The 17603-nt window shown below is 33.3% G+C and overlaps 1 long non-coding RNA gene across 1 annotated transcript; it reads left to right on the top strand.

Annotated features, from left to right (window-relative positions):
• The first annotated feature begins 208 nt into the window (after window positions 1–208).
• LOC142219871 (uncharacterized) lies at window positions 209–571 on the top strand. Its single transcript, XR_012717814.1, has 2 exons — window positions 209–286; window positions 381–571. It is a non-coding gene; the product is annotated as an uncharacterized LOC142219871 (long non-coding RNA).
• The last annotated feature ends 17032 nt before the right edge of the window (window positions 572–17603 follow it).

Below are 17603 nucleotides of genomic sequence, written 5' to 3'. Positions count from 1 at the left end.
AATATTTAATTTCAGAGTAACCCACATAAATTTGGACAACTTTTTATATTTCCCCTCAGCGTACAATTTAATAGAGAATTGGTAAGTTTTATATTAAAACTTTGGCTTTCTTTCAACTAGAATATTTATTTTATTATATCTTTTACATCGATAACAACACAGTTTTATGAGTTTATTTAGAATACTTCATTATTTCTCTAATTGTTTCAGGTACAAATTTTATGAGATACGTTTTCCAAAGAAAAGTTAAATTCCTTACACCATTTGATAAAATGCCCCAAATATTGTAAGTTACTAGCTAAAATGAAGAATTAAAAATTTTATTTTATTACATGGTGTTAATTTTTAACAATTTTCATTATTGTTTCCATTTTTTCCAGCAAGATATGTGAAAAAATTACCTACGATGAATAAAAAAAGGATAAGTCAAAATGTCCAAACAGCGAGTTCAAATGAACTACTCTCTGTTCCACGTGGTCATAATTTTTATTCACAAAAAACATTGTATTAAGAACTTTCATCATAAGTTTTTATAATAAAGTACTTTTGCTTAAAGAAAGTTTAATTTTAATGTATGAAAATTTTCATAATAGTAAAACGGTTTGTTGTTCCCTTAATTATTTAATTTCTCTGTACTGTGGAATGATTGATTTAAAAATAGTTTAGTCGTCGACATTTTAAAGGGACTGTTAACCAATTTTTATTATCGGGTTTCTCACAAAATAAGCAAGTAAACCAAAATAATACTGACTTTTTGACTTGGTAGGGGTATATAAATCTTATGGTGTTGTAAAAATGAACTAAACTACAATGTTATAGATGAACTAAAATTTAATAAAATTATAAACTAGACAAGTTGAAAAAAATCTTAAGGGCTAAATCATGGTCAATATTACTACAGTTTAGTTCATTTTGCAATGGAAAAGGGTTCACTGTTTTTTCAGTGTACTACGACCCAAGTAATTCTATTGTGAATGAGAGTATTTAGTAGAAATTTCTACGCAATCCATGGAGGAGGGTACATAAGATTCGGCCTGGCCGAACTTACGGCCATATATACTTGTTAAATGACTTAGTCTTCCGAGCTTGATTAAAAAAGTAATTGTATCAATTAATTTTTTAATTAACAATATAAAAATTTTCTATCATTGACTTAATTAGGTTGGGTTAGGTGGCAGCCCGATGTATAAGGCTCACTTAGACTATTCAGTCCATTGTGATACCACATTGATTAACTTCTCTCTTATCACTGAGTGCTGCCCGATTCCATGTCAAGTTCAATGACAAGGGACCTCCTTTTTATAGCCGAGTCCGAACGGCGTTTCACATTGCAGTGAAACCACTTAGAGAAGTTTTTGAAACCCTCAGAAATGTCACCAGCATTACTGAGGTGGGATAATACACAGCTGAAAAACTTTTTGGTGTTCGGTCGAATCAGGAATCGAACCCACGACCTTGTGTATGCAAGGCTGGCATGCTAACCATTGTACCACGGTGGCTCCCTTGACTTAATTAACTTAATGTTTTCATCTTGATTAAAATGTTAATTGTATCAATTAATTTTTTTATTAAAAAATTTGTCAACTTCAATTAACTTTTTAATTGGAAATATTTGAGCATTTTTTGTGCTGTGTATCACGCCCATCTATCACATGGTGTAGGTTGCACAATTTTCTTTTAATTTACCTCTTTGCTTAAAAAAAATTGCCAGAAAATAAAGCGGTTGAACGAATGCAAAACATACACGACTGCATTGGCATCCGTGACATAGTTAGCGTGTACCCAGTAGGAGAAAGCGATATTGTGTAGGTACTACAGCAGGCCTTAAAGAGGAAGCGGTAGTCGTGACAGACAAATGCCAAATACATTTTGAAATTTTATTAGATGACATTTGGAAATGTCATCTAATACATTTTTTTGCCAGCGGATGAAATATTCAATGTTAGCGACATAAAAGCAAGAAACTAAACAAGAAAAATGTATACGATAAAATTCAGTAGCATATATGCTGCAAAGTCTCTTGAACAGTTTTAGCAAAGTTTTCTTTTTATTTTACCCATTTGTATACCCTCCACCATAGGATGGGGGTATATTAACTTTGTCATTCCGTTTGTAACACATCGAAATATTGCTCTAAGACCCCATAAAGTATATATATTATGGGTCGTGGTGAAATTCTGAGTCGATTTGAGCATGTCCGTCCGTCCGTCTGTTGAAATCACGCTAACTTCCGAACGAAACAAGCTATCGACTTGAAACTTGGCACAAGTAGTTGTTATTGATGTAGGTCGGATGGTATTGCAAAATTTAATCCCATCCGACAGAAATTTGGTACATGGTGTTAGTATATGGTCTTTAATAACCATTCAAAAATTGGCCCACATCGGTTCATAATTATATATAGCCCCCATATAAACCGATTCCCTGATTTGGCTTGCGGAGCCTCTAAGAGAAGAAAATTTCATCTGATCCGGCTGAAATTTGGTACATGGCGTTGGTATATGGTCTCTCACAACTATGCAATTGGTCCACATCGGTCAATAATTATATATAGCCCCCATATAAACCGATCCCCAGATTTGACCTCCGGAGCCCCTTGGAAGAGCAAAATTCATCCGATTCGGTTGAAATTTGGTACATGGTGTTAGTATATGGTATCCAACAACCATGCAGAAATTGGTTCATATCCGTCCATAATTATTTATAACCCCCATATTAACCGATCCCCAGCTTTGACCTCCGGTGCCTTTTGGAGAAGCGAAATTCACCCGATCTGGTTGAAATTTGGTACGTGGTGGTAGTAGTAGTCCATATCAGTCCATAATCATATATAGCCCCCATATAAAAAGATCCCAAGATTTGGTTTTGGAGCCTCTTGGAGGAGCAAATTTCATTGGAGTCAGTTGAAATTTGGTACATTGTGCTAGTATATGGCCGTTAACAACCATACCTAACTAGGTCCACATCGGTCTATAGTTATATATAGCCCTCAGATAAATCGATCCCCAATCACACAAAAATTGCTCCATATCAAGTTAATAATTGTATATAGCCCCCATATAAGCGACAGCCATATTTCAATTCTGGCTATTTACGTACCGTACAAAAGTCCATATCGATTCGTAATTATTTGTAGACTTACTTATACATAACTTTTTGTCTAATATATAGCACGTATGGACTAACTCACAATTTAGAAAACGATGTTAAGAAGTTTTAAGATACCACCACCCAAGTAATTCGATTGTCGATGACAGTCTTTCGTAGAAGTTTCTACGCTATCCATGGTGGAGGTTACATAAGATTTGGGCGCACTTGCGGCCATATATACTTGTTGTTGTCCTAAGTTTTGTTTCACTAAAAGCTTCCTGACTTAACGAAACCCGCCTAAAGGCGGGATTGGGCATTAGAAGGTTGAGGGATTCTCGCGTTGAGTGGTACCGCACTTTAAGAGAGTGGTTTACTTGCTTTAAAAAATTGTATTGCATATTTTCAGGCGACACACATATACGAGATAAAAACGTACTGTCCCCCATCTTCTGGTTTACGAATTCGTAACAGATAAAGGGTTATAATTAAAATAAATTATTGCGGAAATTAACAAGAGAAAATGCTAATAATATGTTGCAGCAACATTGTCAAAATTCGAGCGAAAAAATAGCCTGGCACATTATTTCGCATGCAGTCAGCTGGTCATATAAGCAATTAGTATTCATTTTTGTGCTGTATGTGTCAATGAGCAAAAAAGAACATAAACTTAGTGATGAAGAAAAAAAAACAAGCATATACGGCCGTAAGTTCGGCCAGGCCGAGGCTTATGTACCCTCCACCATGGATTGCGTAGAAACTTCTTCTAAACGTACCAAGAGGCCCCAAAACCAAATCTCGGGATCGGTTTATATGGGGGCTATATATGATTATGGACTGATATGGACCACTTTTGGCACTGTTGTTAAATATCGTATACTTCCACCACGTACCAAATTTCAACCAGATCGGATGAATTTTGCTTCTCCAAAAGGCACCGGAAGCCAAATCTGGGGATCGGTTTATATGGGTGTTATATATAATTATGGACTGATATGAACCAATTCCTGCATGGTTGTTGGATACCATATACTAACATCGCGTACCAAATTTCAACCGAATCGGATGAATTTTACTCTTCCAAGGGGGCTCCGGAGGTCAAATCTGGTGGTCGGTTTATATGGGGGCTATATATAATTATGCACCGATGTAGACCAATTTGTGCATGGTTATTAGAGACCATATACTAACACCATATACCAAATTTCAGCCGGATCGGATGAAATTTGCTTCTCTTAGAGGCTCCGCAAGCCAAATCGGGGGATCGGTTTATATGGGGCTATATATAATTATGGATCGATGTGAACCAATTTTTGCATGGTTGTTAGAGACCATATACTAACACCATGTACCAAATTTCAGCCGGATCGGATGAAATTTGCTTCTCTTAGAGGCCTCGCAAGCCAAATTTGGGGGTCCGTTTATATGGGGGCTATACGTAAAAGTGAACCGATATGGCCCATTTGCAATACCATCCGATCTACATCAATAACAACTACTTGTGCCAAATTTCAAGTCGATAGCTTGTTTCGTTCGGAAGTTAGCGTGATTTCAACAGACGGACGGACGGACGGACGGACGGACATGCTCAGATCGACTCAGAATTTCACCACGACCCAGAATATATATACTTTATGGGGTCTTAGAGCAATATTTCGATGTGCTACAAACGGAATGACAAAGTTAATATACCCCCCATCCTATGGTGGAGGGTATAACAATAGGAGCTATTGCAAATTTTGCTGCGGAATAATTGATGTTGCAAAACATTTTTTGCAAATATGATCTTAGTACTAGTCTTTAAACAGAAAAAGGGCACAAAAGTGACACACGGAAAAGTCCAAGGAATTACTAGGATTTATGAGGTATATTGTATTGTACTTTAGACCCTTCACCACTCTGTGGTACAGGTTATAATAAGTTCCTACATAGGTTTACAATACTCAAAAGGAGACGAGATATACTCATAGTGTCTTTGGCAACGTTTCTCATGGCCATCCCCTGAGCGATATCCGTATGTCCGTTCGTTCATATTTTCGTAATAAAAGTCTAGTTTGTAGATTTAGTTAATTTGTGTGGGTCAAATCGATAGATGAGTTTGCTAGAAATCGGTTTAGATTTATGTATAGCTCTCATATATATTTTTTGGATTTAACATTCTATTCAAATGGGTCAAATTTGGTCCAAATTGGTTTAAATTTAGATATAGGCCCCATAGATATGTTCTTCCGATTTAGGTCAGAATTTTACACACAATTTCAACTAAAATTTCCCCATATTGTCGTCACATCAGTCACACTCTATTGGAGCACCGTGGTGCAATGGTTAGCATGCCCGCCTTCCATACACAAGGTCGTGGATTCGATTCCTGCTTCGACCGAACACCAAAAAGTTTTTCAGCAGTGGATTATCCCACCTCAGTAATGCTGGTGACATTTCTGAGGGTTTCAAAGCTTATCTAAGTGGTTTCACTGCAATGTGGAACGCCGTTCGGACTCGGCTATAAAAAGAAGGTCCCTTGTCATTGAGCTTAACATGGAATCGGGCAGCACTCAGTGATAAGAGAGAAGTTCACCACTGTGGTATCACAATGGACTGAATAGTCTAAGTGAGCCGATACATCGGGCTTCCACCTAACCTAACCTAACTTACATTCTATCAATAAAATCCCTTAGGATTTAGGATAAAAAGCTCATATTTGTTTTAATTCGTTGACTCCTTTACCCTGTATATTTATAGCCCTTGCAAACTAAGGCCCCAACAATTATCCGACTGAGATTATGAATATGAAGAAAATGAGAGTGTAGGTTATCGTGTGTTTTTCCATGTGATAGTTATGAATTCCATGCAGTTCGTACTGCATCTCTATAAATCGACTCTTAAAAACAGAATGTTATTCATAACAAGTTGCAATGCCATGACTCCTGCATTTCGTTGTTTTGTAAACAGTCCCATTCATCATTTACCACAAAAAAAACTACAAAAACCAAATATGTTGCAACTGTATTCTCTTTCAATATTTGCTGCCATGGAAGATAGTTTTGTAGCGTTTTCATGCACATTGAATGGGAAAATATGATCTCAAGAGATCTTCCAACTTTTGCATGAATTACACTAAAGATTTACTAAGAAATTTTTATAAAAGATGTAATAAAAACGAACTTATTGGTGGAGTGTGAAAGTGTTTTTTTATTAATATAACAAAAATACACTCTCAAAGTGGTTTGAAAATACTTATTTTAATATCATAAATAAGCCATTTAATTAGCTTTGTTCAGCTCAGATTCTTCGAAATAAATATTTTTAGACAAAAAAAGTCGAACTTCAATTATAGATTTTATGAATTTGGAAATAGGTTGTATGTCTGAACTACTGAATTGTCCGCTTTGGCTTAAGAATATGTGAAAATTCTATTTAAGATTGATACATCAAAGCAAAAATAGCATTTTGTAAAAAAATCAAGGCATCCACAAACTAAAAATACCTTTTCTTATCATAGGAAAATGGTAACTGTAAAATATATATTTTTTTCTTTTTTTTGAAAATTTGTCCTTTTTGCATCGATGCCCAGCAAAAAAGCGTCGCCAAAAAAGTAATAAAAATGTTCTTTTTGGATCCGGAAGTGGTGCAAAATTGACGTAGAAGCGATGAATTTAACATGGGCTTGTCATAGGACGGAAGTCCTCTACACCGAAAAAAAGTTTACTATTTTTTATGAAAAATTAACTAACGCATAGTAAGAATGACCATATACAAATATTTATATCTTAACCGATTTGGAGTAAATTTTTTGTACTTCTACAAAATCGCTAGAATTACAAATTAAATCGGCTAACACCCTGAGATGAAACACAATGTTAGTAAAAACAAATAAGTAAAGTCTAAAGTCGGGCGGGGCCGACTATATTATACCCTTCACCACTATGAACACAAACAATTGTATTACCATCTCGACTACTTGAAATTTGCTGGGAGCTGTATAAAGGTTTGCGTGTCCAGATACAAATACTTTTAATGGAGACAATTTTTTGTATTTCTACAAAATCTCTAGAATTAAAATTTAAATCGGATAACGCCCTGGGATGAAACACAATGTTAGTAAAAACAAGTATGTAAAGTCTAAAGTCGGGCGAGGCCGACTATATTATACCCTTCACCCCTATGTAGGCCAAAATTTGTGTTACCATCTCAACTACTTCACATTTGCTGGAAGCTATTTATAAAGGAGACAATTTTTTTACTTCTACAAAATCTCTAGAATTAAAATTTAAATCGGCTAACGCTATCCAGTTAATTGGAGGAAACTTCCATTGAAAATGGGTCTAAAATATGAAAAAGTCTATCATGTTTCCTCAACTCTGGTGTACGTAAATATATATGGGAGTTATATATAATCTGAACCGATTTTGACTAAATTTGACATGCATAGTTAGAATAATAATTCTGCAATCTCTGCAAAATTTCACGTAAATGGGAGTATAACTTTGGCCCCCGTGGCCATATGAGTGTAAATCGGGCGAAAGATATATATGGGAGCTATATCTAAATCTGAACCGATTTCAACCAAATCTGGCACACTTACCGATACTATTAAACGTACTCTTTGTGCAAAATTTGAAGCAAGTCAGGGCCAGGGCTGTGGAGCCGGAGTCTTGGAGTCGAAGTCTTGGAGTCGGAGTCTGAGTCTGAAGATTTTCGGAGCGGAGCAAAATTTTTATGACTCCGACTCCGGCTAAACCAAATTTTTTAAAACACTTCACATTTTTGTAACTAAGCAAGTTTTTACGCTAATTAGTTTCCATTGCGTTATTCATTCGAGTAATGTACGCCATGATTGTAAATGAAAATGAACTTCCAATTACGGCTATCTTTTTATGTTTCCTAGAATGTTAGACTAGCAGATGGACTGGATCGATCCATTTTAATGCCCATATCAATTTATTTGAAATATTTCGAACAATCAAAATTATTTTTTTTATTTTATTTTATGTGGATAATTGAGAGAAAATTTTTTCAAATTTGTTTTTTATAGAAAATTTTTGTCAAAATGTTTTTTCTATAAAAAGATTTGTCAAAATTTTATTTCTATAGTAAATTTTGTCAAAATTGTATTTCTATAAAAAATTTATTCAAAATTTTATTACTATAGAAATATTTTTTTCTATAGAAAATTTAGTCATATTGTATTACTATAGAAAAATGAGTCAAAATTTTGTTTCTATAGAATATTTTGCAAAATTTTATTTCTATAGAAAATTTTGCAAAATTTTGTTTGTTACACACAAATTTTTTCAAAATTTTATTTCTATTGATAATTTTATTACTATAAAAATTTAAGTCAAAATTATATTTCTATAGAAAATTTTGCCAAAATTTTATAGTAATAGATTTTTTTATTAGAAAATTTGGTCAAAATTTTATTTTTATAGAAAATTTTGCCAAAATTTTATTTCTATAGAAAATTTTGCCAAAATTTTATAGTAATAGATTTTTTTATTAGAAAATTTGGTCAACATTTTATTTCTATAGAAAATTTAGACAAAATTTTGTTTCTGTAGAATATTTTGCAGAATTTTATTTACTACACAAAAATTTTTCTAAAATTGTATTTTTATTGATAATATTTTCAAAATTTTATTTCTATAGGAAAAAATTGTCAAATTTTATTTCTATAGCAAATTTTCTCAACATTTTTTTTCTTACTGATACTCACCGATACTCACTGCTATAAAAAATGTATTCAAAATTTTATTACTATAGAAATATTTTTTCTATATAAAATTTAGTCAAAATTTTATTTCTATAGAAAATTTAGTCAAAATTTTGTTTCTATAGAATATTTTGCAAAATTTTATTTCTATAGAAAATTTTGCAAAATTTTGTTTGCTACACATTTTTTTTAATTGTATTTCTGTTCATAATTTTTTCAAACTTTTATTTCTATAAAAAATTTTGCCAAATTTTATTTCTATCAAAATTTTATTCAAAATTTTATTTCTATATATTTGGTCAAAATTTGATTTCTATAGAAAATTTTGCCATAATTTTATTTCTATAGAAAATTTTGTCAAAATTTTGTTTCTGTGGAAAATTTTGCAAAATTTTATTTCTATATAAAATTTTGCAAAATTTTATTTACTAGACAAAAATTTTTCCAAAATTGTATGCTCACTGATACTCACTGCTAAGTCGAAAACTTGTAGAAATGACTTAAATTTTCAAATTTTTCAATGAATGAATCATAAATGCATTTTTGTCTAAACAATTATAAATATTTCTCAAATATTGCCCGAGATTTTGTAGAAGTCTGATTTGAGATTTTATCAAAATGTAGATCTAAATACAAAGTTGTGCAGAGTATATTATAATCGGCCCGCCCGACTTTAGACTCTCCTTGTATTTTTATTTTTTGTTAAAATTGTGTTACGTCCCATAACGTTAGAATTAAATTTTAAGTACATAGATTTTGTAGAAGTATATATAATTTGGCTAAATCGATTCAGATTCAAATTCATGCATATGGGAATATAAACCTTTATAACATATAGCTCGCAACAAATTTAAAGGATTTGAGATAGTATAAATAATTTTGGTCCACAAATACATATACTGTTGGTATCTTCTCATATTATGATGGGTATTTATATCATTATTTTATTTATTAAACATTGCCCTAAATTTGAAATATAAAGTGAAATTAAGACCTTTTTTTGTACACATAAATAAATACCATACTTTATATCGATCCACTTACGGTACCCCCACAATAGAACTACAAATTAGTGGTATTAAAATGAGATTTAGTTATATTACCCGGAGTCGACTCCGGAGTCGGAGTCGAGCTGATGAAAAATGCTGGAGTCGGAGTTGAGCAAAATTGACTCGACTCCACAGCCCTACTCATGGCAAATCTCCGGCTTTTGAGGCCATATAAGTCCAAATCGGACGAAAGATATATATGGGAGCTATATCTAAATCTGAACCGATTTGGATAATATTTTGCAAGTTTTTCGAGACTCATAAAATATTCGGATGTACGGAATTTGAAGAACATCGGTTTATAAACACGCCAATTATAACCAGATCGGGGATAAATATATATGACAGCTATATCTAAATCTGAAATCTGAAAATCAATAGCGATCGTCTTTGTTCCCCAAAACGAGCCTGTGCCAAATTTGAGGACGATCGGACTTAAACTGCGACCTGTACTTTGCGCACAAAAATACATGAACAGACAGACGGACATCGCTAAATCGACTCAGAATTTAATTCTAAGACGATCGGTATACTAAATGATGGGTCTCAGACTTTTCCTTCTTGGCGTTACATACAAATGCACAAACTTATTATACCCTGTACTACAGTAGTGGTGACGGGTATAAATATGCGAAATATAAAGCTAGAGCAATTTTGATGTATTTGAGATATAGGACAATTTGAGTAATATTTACAATTTACGCTTTTACAAGGATATTGGTTAAATCTCGCCATGATATGTGGTCAATTGTGGGTTGTGATATATTATTTGGCCAATTCGGACGATATTTTCATAAGCCGGAGCTTTATTTAAAATTCGACCCTTTGTGGTAAGTTTGGCATTACAGTGTGTAGGATATGAATACGATATGGGGAAATTGTCACAGAATTTTGTGTAAAATGTGGGTATTTTGGCCTGTTAGATCGAGATGACACACTTACATAGCATATTAAATGTATTCTCTGTGGAAACTATCGAGTCAATTGCAGGAAACTCTCATTGAAAATGGGTCTAAAATATTAAACATTCTACCATATTTCCCCTACTCTGGCGTACAAATATATTGGAGCTATATCTAAATATGAACCGATTTTGATCAAATTTGGCATGCATAGTTAGAATAATAATCCTGCTATCTCAACAAAAAACGTAAATGCTAGAATAATTTTGGCCCCTGTGGTCATATGGGTGTAAATCGGGCGAAAGATATATATGGGAGCTATATCTTAATCGGAACCGATTTCAAGCAAATTTGGCACGATTAACGATACTATTAAACGTACTCCTTGTGCGAGATTTGAAGCAAATCAGGGCAAACCGCTGGCTTTTGAGCCCATATGAGTCTAAATCGGGCGAAAGATATATATGGGAGCTATATCTAAATCTGAACTGATTTCAACCAAATTTAGCACAATTAACACCACTATTAAACGTACTCCTTGTGCAAAATTTGAAGCAAATCCGGACAAAACTCTGGCGTTTTTGGCTGTATAAGTGAAAATCAGACAAAAAATATATATAGGAGCTATATCTAAATATGAACCGATTTCAAGGAAATTTGGTACACTTAATGATACTATTATTTGAAGCAAATTAGGGCAAAACTCTTGCTTTTGAGGCCATATAAGTTCAAATCGGACGAAAGCACCCAAATATTTGGCTGCCCGAAAGTTTGAGAAAATACGTTGATAAATACGTCAATTATGACCAGATCGGTGATAAATATATATGGCAGCTATATCTAAATCTGAACCGATTTTTTTTTTTCAAAATCAAAGCGATTGTCTTTGTTCCAATGTAAAACTCTGTGCCAAATTTGAGGAAGATCGGACTTAAACTGTGAGCTGTACTTTGCACACAAAATTACATGTACAGACAGACGGACAGACAGACAGACGGACATCGCTAAATCGACTCAGAATTTAATTCTAAGACGATCGATATACTAAACGACAGGTCTCAGACTTTTCCTTCTTTGCGTTACATACAAATGTACAAACTTACACTGAAAAAACAGTGAACCCACCAGGAAAGATAACTTTCGATTAATTTTAGAAAATTTGGAACTTTTTTAGAAAATTTTAACTAAACGGTATTACAAGCGCTGGCATCACTCCGATATGGCAAAAATAAGTAAATATTTTTCGACAAATTCAAGAAAATTTATTAGACATAACTAAATTTTTTCAGTAGTTAAAGAAAATTTTATAGTTTTAAGAGAAATCTTGGAGTTCAAAATTGCAAGAATGTCTTTAGTGACATACGAAGTTCATGATGGACACATTTTTGGTAAAATTTACAAATTTAAAGAAATAATGAACTATTTTGTAAGAAATACGAAATTAGGAAATCTTTATGCTTTATTTGTGTATAACTTTTTCCCGTTTTTTAGTTCATTTAACTAACATACGCAAAAAATTATTTGACTAAAATAAACTTTTTCCAATCATAATGATTCTATGAACTAATATAAAGTTAATATGGCTTTAGTGAAATAGAGAGTTCACTTTTTTTTGAGTGTATTATACCCTGTACCACAGTAGTGGTGAAGGGTATAAAAAGCCTAAAATAGCTAAAACTGTCATGAAAAAAAAACAGAAAAAAGCTAAAAGCTAAATTCATGTTTTCCCGCTAAATGACTTCAAAAAAACCAAATTTAGCGGGAAAATAGCTAAATTGGCAACGCTGTATGGCACTAAAGACATTCTTGCAATTTTGAACTCCAATTTTTTCCTTCAAAGTATAAAATTTTCTTTTACAAATGAAAAAAATTAATTATGTCTAATAAATTTTTTTGAATTTGTCGAAAAATATTTACTAATTTTTGTGATATCAGCATGATGTCAGCGTTTGTAATACTGTTTAGTTAAAATTTTCTAAAAATTATCTAAATTTTCTAAAATTAACCAAAATTTTTGTTGTTTTTTTTCCTTCGCTGTGGTTTCACTTTTTTTTCAGTGTGTAACACCTATATCTATAAAACACCAGATACAGGATATACCGGTTCTATTTAATTTAGCCTCTTTCTACAATAATAAGTTGCTATAAATGGTATTAAAAAGGCGAAAAAGTATGAACGACAATTGCGTAGCATGGGACATGGCAGCGTATGAAAAATATCGTTCATCATACGCACCCGTTGACAGATTTGTAGGGAACTGAGTTTTAGCAGAAATACTGTCAAGCTGACGACATTAGTGAGAATTGTAATGATAGCCCGCTAGATGACGCTTTAAACATTTGTTTGTGTGTGTTTTGTTATGGTTATCATAAAATCTGTTATAATGGATGCTAAGCGATGCGCGTGTCGTTGCGTATGTAAGCGATAAAGCGTGTTTTGAAATGGTTTATACTCCCAGAAAAAAGTGTCTACGAAACCAAAGGAACAATATTTCATCATTTTAGTTTAGCCATTTGATTTCCATTAAGTTAAATTTCTGTGTAAAATAATAAAATTTACTTGTTTCATTAAAAATATCCTAAACAGAAAGCATTTAGAAATAGTTAATTAACTATGTGTGGAATTTTACTAATACTGCTGTATTCTAGGAGTATAAAAATTTACTACTGAATAAGTTGTATTCACTGATAACAGCATTCGTAAAAATGAAACGCGTTTCTTCAAATTTAGTAATATTTCTTACAAAATGATAAATTATACTTCCTCTATCGTAGAAAGCTTATCGTATATGAACAAGACTTACACAGTGCAACACAAAAAACCTATTATCCCAGCCGAAAGTACTCGATTAGGGGAGAAAAGTGTTTTCTGGATTTTGCTAGATTGGTTGCTGTTCGTCTTTTATGAGCCTCTAAAGTTTTGTCACAAAATTTGATTTTGAAAAAATTAGCACTTTTCTCCGTTTTTCGACTACAGTTCTTGAACTATTGATTATAACGAACAGGAGGAAATGTAGCTTATAAAATTATGAACAACTTTATGGGACATACCAAGAATAACAACCCCTTCATTCGTCTTCATTATGGAATCTTCAATTATTAGGTAACATTCATTGACGCTAAACTTTTGGGGAAAAAAGAAATCGGTTTATGATTTTATTATATTTGTAGGGCTTGAAATTGTAAAAGGAGGATAAAATCGTTAGTCAGCAAATTTTAAAACTGGAAGGTAGGTGTAAGGTGCAAACATTACTTTTTACAATTGAGCGAAGGTAACATTACATGGAAATTGGAAATAGTGGAATAATACCTAAATTAATATATCAAGGCCAATCGATACTGTTGATTCTTTATAAATATATTTAATGTATTAATAAAACTTGTCTTTTAATACAAATATGTAAGATTTGTCAACATGAATGGAAAAAAGTTAATTAAAACCATTCCATATATGAGTAAAGTTCAGTTAATTTTTTTATTCTGTAGTATAGTGGCACATAAATATAGAAATATGCAAATCACATCGTTGAAACAAATAAAAATGTCTTTGGCGCTATACGAAGTTCAACTTTGTTCAAAATTAGTTAATTTTAATTTAGTAAGAAAGCGCTTTTTCTCTCTTTGATTTTCATTGTTTAATTTTGTATTTTACCGTTATTGACTTCATTATATTGCATATTGCGATTGTATTGATTTGTGTCTAAGGCGTACGTTATGCCCTCTTTCTTATACTTATATGTGAACTGTTTGTTTGTTATGACGCGGTAAGCAAACTTAGGGTACATAAGCCAGGCCGAAGCTTATGTACCCTCCACCATAGATAGCGAAGAAACTTCTACGAAAGACTGTCATCCACAATCGAATTACTTGGGTTGAGGTATCTTAAAACTTCTTAACATCGTTTTCTAAATTGTGAGTTAGTCCATACGTGGTATATACTAGACAAGAAAGGTATATATAGGTAAGTCTACAAATAATTACGAATCGATATGGACTTTTGCACGGTACGTAGAGACCCAGAATTGATATACGGGGGTCGCTTATATGTGGGCAATATACAATTATGAACTTGATATGGACCAATTTTTGTGCGATTGGCGATCGATTTATCTGAGGGATATATATATATATATATATATATATATATATATATATATATATATATATATATATATATATATATATATATATATATATATATATATATATATATATATATATATATATATATATATATATATATATATATATATATATATATATATATATAACTATAGACCGATATGGACCTCGTTAGGCATGGCTATTAATGACCATATACTAGCACCATGTACCAAATTTCAACTGACTCGGATGAAATTTGCTCCTCCAAGAGGATCCAAAACCAAATCTCGGGATCGGTTTATATGGGGGCTATATATGATTATGGACTGATATGGACCACTTTTGGCATAGTTGTTGGATACCATGTACTAACATCACGTACCAAATTTCAACCGAATCGGATAAATTTTGCTCTTCCAAGGGGCTCCGGAGGTCAAATGTGGGGATAGGTTTATATTGGGGTTATATATAATTATGGACCGATTTCGACCAATATTTCCACGTACCAAATTTCAACTGAGTCAGATGAAGTTTGGTCTTCCAAGAGGCTCCGGAGGTCAAATCTGGCGATCGGTTTATATGGGGGCTATATATAAATATGGACCCATGTGGACCAATTTTTGCATGGTCATTAGAGACCATATACTAATACCATGTACCAAATTTCAGCCGGATCGGATGAAATTTGCTTCTCTTAGAGGCTCCGCAAGCCAAATCGGGGGATCGGTTTATATGGGGGCTATATATAATTATTGACCGATGTGGACCAATTTTTGCATGGTTGTTAGGAATCATATGCTGACACCATGTACCAAATATCAGCCGGATCGGATGAAATTTGCTTCTCTTAGAGGCTCCGCAAGCCAAATCTGGGGATCGGTTTATATGGGGGCTATATATAATTATGGACCGATGTGGACCAATTTTGCATGGTTATGAGAGACCATATACTTACACCACGTACCTAATTTCAACCGGATCAGATGAATTTTGCTTCTGCAAAGGGCTCTGTAGGTCATATCTGGGGATCGGTTTATATGGGGGCTATATATAATTATTGACCGATGTGGACCAATGTTTGCATGGTTGTTAGGAATCATATGCTGACACCATGTACCAAATATGAGCGGGATCGGATGAAATTTGCTTCTCTTAGAGGCTCCGCAAGCCAAATCTGGCGATCGGTTTATATGGGGGCTATATATAATGATGGACCGATGTGGACCAATTTTTGCATGGTTATTAGAGACCATATACTTGCACCACGTCCCAAATTTCAACCGGATAGGATGAAATTTGCTTCTCTAGTGGGCTCCGCAAGAGAAATCTGGGAGTCGGATTATATGGGGGCTATACGTAAAGATCCAATATGCAATACTACATCAATAATAACTACTTATTGCAAGTTTCAAGTCGATAGCTTGTTCGCTCGGTAGTTAGCGTGATTTCAACAGACGGACGGACGAACATGCTTAGATCGACATAGAATTTCACCACGACCCAGAATATATATACTTTATGGGGTCTTAGAGCAATATTTCGATGTGATAGGTTAGGTTAGGTTATGTGGCAGCCCGATGTATCGGCTCACTTAGACTATTCAGTCCATTGTGATACCACAGTGGTGAACTTCTCTCTTATCACTGAGTGCTGGCGGATTCCATGTTAAGCTCAATGACAAGGGACCTCCTTTTTATAGCCGAGTCCGAACGGCGTTCCACATTCCAGTGAAACCACTTAGGGAAGCTTTGAAACCCTCAGAAATGTCACCAGCATTACTGAGGTGGGATAATCCACCGCTGAAAAACTTTTCGGTGTTCGGTCGTAGCAGGAATCGAACCCACGACCTTGTGCATGCAAGGCGGGCAAGCTAACCATTACACCACGGTGGCTCCCTTCGATGTGATACAAACGGAATGATAAAGTTAATATACCCCCATCCTACGGTGGAGGGTATAAAAATTAATTAATCTAGTTATCAATCTTTTATACATATTATAGTTTGACTTTTTTCTATAAAATTGTTTAATTGTTAATTAATTATGCTCCAAACTTTTTCAATTTTGTTAAACTTTTGAAACTTTTTAGTTTAATTTTAATTTTAAAACTATTTTAATTTTATATTAAAATTTTGTAATCCTCTCAATTTTTTGTAAATTTTTATCATGTTTCATTTTTGTTAACTTATAACGGATATTTTTTATTAAAATTCTTGTACTTTAATCATAAGAATTTAATCTTGTTGTACAGGATACCGCTTAAATAAATACATTAATAAAAAAAAAATAAATATTTTTTCAAAAAAATCCGTTATTAAACTAACGCTAAATTGATTTTTTTTTTATTGCAAACAAATTATTTGCTTGTAGTTAAGCTTTAATATTTTTTCGAAATTTTCCAGAGCCCAATGAAATTTTTCAGCCCGCGAATCGACCCCAATTTTTACTTACGTGCAACAGGTCACCTTGTCGTGCCTTCCGAAATATTGTGGCCGTTTATCACGCAATGCTCTGCGCAAATGCATCATTTGAGTTCTATGCAATGTCGTTTCATTTGATTACAGTATCTCATAGTACACCACACCCAGCAGCATGCTCTTCATGAATATATGGCTTTGCCATCGATGTCGTGGTTAACCAAATGTCGTGCGTGAGTCACGAAAATAATATCTTCGTGAGTGTGCGTATGTAACAAATTTCGGAAAAATACACTCACGAAAATAATCCCTCTCACGAATATAAAACGCTTGCGA

This window comes from Haematobia irritans, chromosome 1 (assembly GCF_050003625.1).
Source record: "Haematobia irritans isolate KBUSLIRL chromosome 1, ASM5000362v1, whole genome shotgun sequence".
NCBI classification, from domain to species: domain Eukaryota; kingdom Metazoa; phylum Arthropoda; class Insecta; order Diptera; family Muscidae; genus Haematobia; species Haematobia irritans.
Note: the sequence above shows the minus strand (reverse complement) of the source record. Positions and strands in the feature narration are given on the sequence as shown.